Here is a 6,000-nt window from a genome sequence, read left to right as displayed (position 1 = left end):
TCAAAGAGGAGCCCCTTCTCTTTACTGGGCAGAAGATGCAATTTTGGACCGGCAATTTTCAAAGAGGAGCCCCTAACATCTCCAGGCAGTATGCTGTCTGTGATCCGATGCGCACATGCCACGACAAACTCAATGCGGCAATACGGGCAGCGGAATGACGCTAGTGGCAACTCACTTGTGTCTCGACTTTGCAGCCCATTGTACTCCACACTGCAATGGCAATTTTAAAGATTAAATCGACATTTGCATCCATTTCGTATTGAAATAATAGCAGAAACAGTCTCTTGTGGCGTTTGAAATAATTTTACAGTATGTATTTAGAAATATTGGTAAATACCTGCATGGTTCATCATAAAAACACGCACAAGAGAAGAAGGATTCATTTTAGTCTTACTAAGCTGTTAGCAGGCTTGCCAGTACTACGCCATCGTCCCAACCGCCAGTCGAGGCCGACGAAGGAACGGCCCAAGGCCCAGCTAGGAGAGCCCGCAAGCCCAACAAACGAGTGGCTGGTGAGGAGTGGGTGAACACGACCCAGGAAGCATAAAGCAGGGGATCGCTCTCTGGACAAGGATGGAAGATGGATCAGGCTGGAACGGCACGGCGGCGGCGGCTACCTACTTAGAACCCTAGTTCCTTTCCCTTTTCCTTCCTGTATTCAGCACTGATGTGCTTGTAAGAAGAGAATCCTGTACTCTGAACCACATACATACCTGAGACAGTAGTGCAGTCCTAACACATGGTATCAGAGCACTTCGTCTTCGGACGATTCTCCGGCGCGCGTTTCTCCTCGGGCTGATGGCCACGGCACTGCCTCACCTCCACGGACGGCGGTTGACAGGCTGTTCATCAGTCCGCCGGCCCCTCCGGCCATCGGTACGGTCCACCCACAACTTCCATCGTCTGCTGTAGCCACTGCTATATCACCAACTACTCCGTCACCATTTTTTTCCTTGCACGCTCCTAGTCCACCAACCATGCCATTTCCGTTGTTTGATGGCGAAAATCCACTCCTTTGGAAGGATCTCTGTGAGCAGTACTTTGCTATCTATGGTATTCAGGAGTCCGTTTGGGTCCAGATGGCTACTCTAAATTTTTCCCCTACTACAGCAGTGTGGTTACAGTCTGTTAGGAAAAAGGTTATGGCCTTGAATTGGGAGGGGTTATGCAATTTGCTCTCCACCCGTTTCGGTCGGGATCGACACCAGCTACTGATCAGACAATTCTTTGCCATTAAGCAATCTAGCACAGTCCAGGATTACATTGAGAGATTTGAGCATTTGATGAACCAATTGTTATCATATTTTGATGAAATTCATCCTTTCTATTTTTTGACACGCTTCATCGGTGGACTTCGGGCGGATTTGCGAGCGGCGATCATGGTCCAACGCCCTGCTGATTTGGACACAGCCTGTGCTCTCGCCCTGGTCCAGGAGGAGGTGCAAGATGGAGTGCGACCGGAGAACATACGTTTTCCAGAGCAAGCTTATCGACCAGCGTCACGCCTTCCTTTACAGGCAGTTCCTCTTCATCAACCACGACCACCTACAACACCAGCCGCGGTTGATCGTCGTGGTGTGGAGGCAGCTCGTGCAGTCCTCGTCGAGCAACCACGTCCGCAACCAGCGGAAGCTAATCCCCTCAACACCTTACGGGCGTACAGACGAGCTCGTGGGCTCTGTTTCAAGTGTGGCGAGCGTTGGGGACGCGACCACACTTGCCCTGCAACCATTCAGATGCATGTACTAGAGGAACTCATGGATTTCTTGGGAGTCACACCGTCAGAGGAAGCAGAGCCGAGCAACACTTCTGACACCACTGAAGAAACAGTGTATGTAGTCTCTTTACAAGCGTTCAATGGGAATGATTCTTCCAAGTTGTTGCAATTTAGTGCCACAATCCAGGGACAAAGTGTGGAAGTATTAGTGGATTCTGGGAGCTCAGCGTCCTTTATCAATTCTCGTTGTGTGGGGGGACTCCAAGGACTGCAACCTATGGCCAAACCAGCTCGTGTTAAAGTGGCCAATGGAGCGGAACTGCAATGTGATCAGGAGTTGCTCAACTGCCAATGGACAGTCCAGAATCATCAGTTGTTGGCGTCACTAAAGGTATTACCACTTGGAGGGTTTGATGTCATTGTCGGGATGGATTGGTTGGAAGCATTCAATCCAGCCATTGATTGGATCAACAAGACTGTCACACTCCAGTCAGAAACTGGTCCCATCCAATTGCAAGGCCATAAGTTCTCCGCATCGAATTGCCCGCAAATTTCATCAGAAGAGCTGCACTTCATGTGTGTACAGGGAGAAGTGGATCACCTGGTTTATGTATGCTCAAAGGATGCCAAGCCAGTACAGAAAGGTGCAGAATCACCGGATCCACCAGTTGAAATCCAACACCTCTTGGATGAGTTCTCAGATGTGTTTGCAGCACCGCAAGGCCTTCCTCCCAACAGAGCATGTGATCATCGTATTCCCCTCTTGCCAGGAGCTCAACCTATCAGCATTCGCCCTTATCGGCACTCACCAGAAACAAAAACGGAGATCGAACGACAAGTTGAAGAGTTGCTCGCGTCTGGCATCATCCAACACTCCAACAGCCCGTTTGCCTCACCAGCCATCCTAGTCAGGAAGAAGGACGGACAATGGCGTTTGTGTATTGATTATCGCAAACTGAATGCATTGACTGTCACACCAAAATTCCCCCTTCCGGTCATCGATGAACTTTTGGATGAATTGTCCGGAGCGAGCTGGTTCTCCAAGCTGGACCTCCGTGCCGGCTATCACCAGATCAGGTTAGCAGCGGGAGAGGAATACAAGACAGCCTTTCAGACACACTCCGGCCACTATGAGTACAAGGTCCTTCCTTTTGGAGTTTCTGGAGGCCCGGCCACGTTTCAAGGGGGCATGAATCACACTTTGAAGCCTGTGTCGCGCCGCTGCGCATTGGTATTCTTTGATGACATTTTGGTATTCTCCATCTCTTTTGAAGATCACATCAAGCACCTCCGTGAAGTGTTGCAACTATTGCGTCAAGATCAATGGCAAGTCAAATTTTCCAAGTGCTCATTTGCTCAGAGAGAACTCTCTTACTTGGGTTTTGTTGTGAGCCAGCAAGGTGTTTCTACCGAGCCCGAGAAGATCCAGAAAGTCCAACAATGGCCAGTGCCTCTCAATGTCAAGCAATTACGACAGTTTTTGGGTCTTTCCGGATATTACCGTAAGTTTGTTCGCCACTATGGGGTAATTGCTAAACCCTTGACTCATTTGCTGAAGAAGCATGTCCCATTCGTGTGGACCAGTGAATGTACCACATCATTTGAAACACTGAAAAATGCCCTAGTGACAGCTCCAGTCCTTGCCTTGCCCAACTTCACGAAGGAATTTGTCGTTGAGACCGACGCCAGTGATTTGGGAGTTGGAGCAGTCTTACAACAAGAAGGCCACCCCTTGGCATTCTTGAGTAAACCTCTTGGCCCAAAAAACAGAGGATTGTCTACTTATGAAAAAGAACTTCTCGCTATTCTGTTGGCTGTGGAGCATTGGCGATCGTACCTTCAATCAGCTGAGTTCATCATCAAAACGGACCAGCGTAGTCTGGTTCACCTCGAAGACCAACGTCTCCACACCCCATGGCAACACAAGGCGTTCACCAAGCTTCTCGGGCTGCGCTACAAAATATGCTATCGAAAAGGTGCGGATAATGGAGCAGCTGATGCACTTTCACGCCGTCCTTTCTCTGACACCGATGAATTGTATGCTATTTCCCTGTGCAAACCGGAATGGATCAAAGACGTGCGAGAAGGGTATGCACAGGATACGGCAACACAGAAGATAGTGGAGGACTTACAGGCTAATCCCCAATCCCATAAAAAATTTACACTTTCAGAGGGCATTTTACGCTACCAAGGGCGTATTTGGATTGGGAGGAATTCCCAATTGCAACAACAACTATTAATAGCAGGGCATCAATCTGCCGTCGGGGGGCACTCTGGCGCACCAGCCACATACCAGCGGCTGAAGACGGTATGTGCGTGGCCGCGTATGAAACATGCAGTGACTGAATTTGTCCAATCCTGTGCAGTTTGCCAACAGGCCAAGCCCGAGAGATGCAAGTACCCCGGCCTCCTTGAACCCCTTCCGGTTCCTGTTCGTGCATGGCAGATGGTTTCTATGGATTTCATCGAAGGATTGCCACGGTCAGGACGATTCAATTGCATTTTGGTCGTCGTGGATAAGTTCTCCAAATACAGCCATTTCCTACCATTGTCGCATCCATTCTCTGCTTCCCAAGTGGCAACTACTTATGTGGATCAAGTTTACAGACTGCATGGACTACCAGATTCTATTCTATCCGACCGAGATCCAATCTTTACAAGCAGATTCTGGCAAGAGCTCTTTCGACAAACCCAAACAACCCTTCGGATGAGCACACCATATCACCCGGCCACGGATGGGCAAACTGAGCGTACAAACCAATGCCTCGAGACTTTCCTCAGATGTTTTGTGCATTCTTGTCCAAAGAAATGGAGTTCATGGCTTCCTCTTGCTGAATTCTGGTTTAACACCAGCTGGCACAGTGCTCTTGGGAAATCCCCCTTCTTTGTCCTTTACGGCCACGAACCTCGACATTGGGGTATCGAAGCAGCCTCAGCCACTCCAGTTTCTGATCTGAACACTTGGTTATCAGAACGGGAAGAAATGCAAGCTCTAATTCGACAACACCTCCTCCGAGCTCAGACGAGAATGAAACACCAAGCTGACAAGAACCGATCTGAACGAAGCTTTGAAATTGGGGATTCTGTCTACATTAAACTCCAACCTTATGTTCAGAGTTCTGTTGCTCGCCGAGCGTGTCATAAGCTCTCGTTTCGCTACTTTGGGCCATTTCTGGTGCAAGCTCGCATTGGACAAGTGGCTTACCGTGTGGGTTTACCAGAGACTTCGAAGATCCATCCCGTCTTTCACGTCTCGCAGCTTCGCAAGGCTGTGAAACCAGGTGTGTCCGTTTCCTCTGTTCTTCCTCACAATACTAATCAGTTTGCGGTTCCTTTGGAAGTGCTTGACAGTCGCCAAAAGACCAAGGCCAATAGAGTGGTTGAACAAGTGCTCGTCCGTTGGTCTGGTGACACTCTGGAGCCGACGTGGGAGGATCGTGACGAGCTCCAGTCACGTTTTCCGTGCGCCGCGGCTTGGGGACAAGCCGCAACTCAAGCAGGGGAGGGTGTTAGCAGGCTTGCCAGTACTACGCCATCGTCCCAACCGCCAGTCGAGGCCGACGAAGGAACGGCCCAAGGCCCAGCTAGGAGAGCCCGCAAGCCCAACAAACGAGTGGCTGGCGAGGAGTGGGTGAACACGACCCAGGAAGCATAAAGCAGGGGATCGCTCTCTGGACAAGGATGGAAGATGGATCAGGCTGGAACGGCACGGCGGCGGCGGCTACCCACTTAGAACCCTAGTTCCTTTCCCTTTTCCTTCCTGTATTCAGCACTGATGTGCTTGTAAGAAGAGAATCCTGTACTCTGAACCACATACATACCTGAGACAGTAGTGCAGTCCTAACATAAGTGGAGCAACACTAACTTGGTATGCTCCTGCTCGTTGAAGGCCTCGCACTCATCGACAAACTTGTGCCTGGCGAGTGACTGGTCCTTGCCCTCCAGCACGAGGGAGAGCTCCCCCTTGAGCTCCTCAAATGGCTGGAACATCACCCCGCTGAGCACCTCCTGCCCCTTCACCGCGGCCCTGCAGCAGACCGTCGACCCTGCACAGACGGAAGCCCCCGCGACAACCTCACCAAACCGGCAGTGAGCCCCGCCCTAGAGAGCTGTCCAACCGTGGCGGCGGCGGCGGTGGCCGGAGACGGCGCAACCCTAGGTAGCATCTCGAACTCCCGTCCTCCGCGGGGTTGCGCGAGCATGAGCTGGGACTGGAGGCGCAGCGCGACCTAGTCTTCGTCGTCACCTGCGAGGGCGGGGAGCTGAGGGAGGTCGCGCCGGTT

Source organism: Triticum aestivum, chromosome 3D, assembly GCF_018294505.1.
Source record: "Triticum aestivum cultivar Chinese Spring chromosome 3D, IWGSC CS RefSeq v2.1, whole genome shotgun sequence".
In the NCBI taxonomy this organism is placed as follows: domain Eukaryota; kingdom Viridiplantae; phylum Streptophyta; class Magnoliopsida; order Poales; family Poaceae; genus Triticum; species Triticum aestivum.
Note: the sequence above shows the minus strand (reverse complement) of the source record.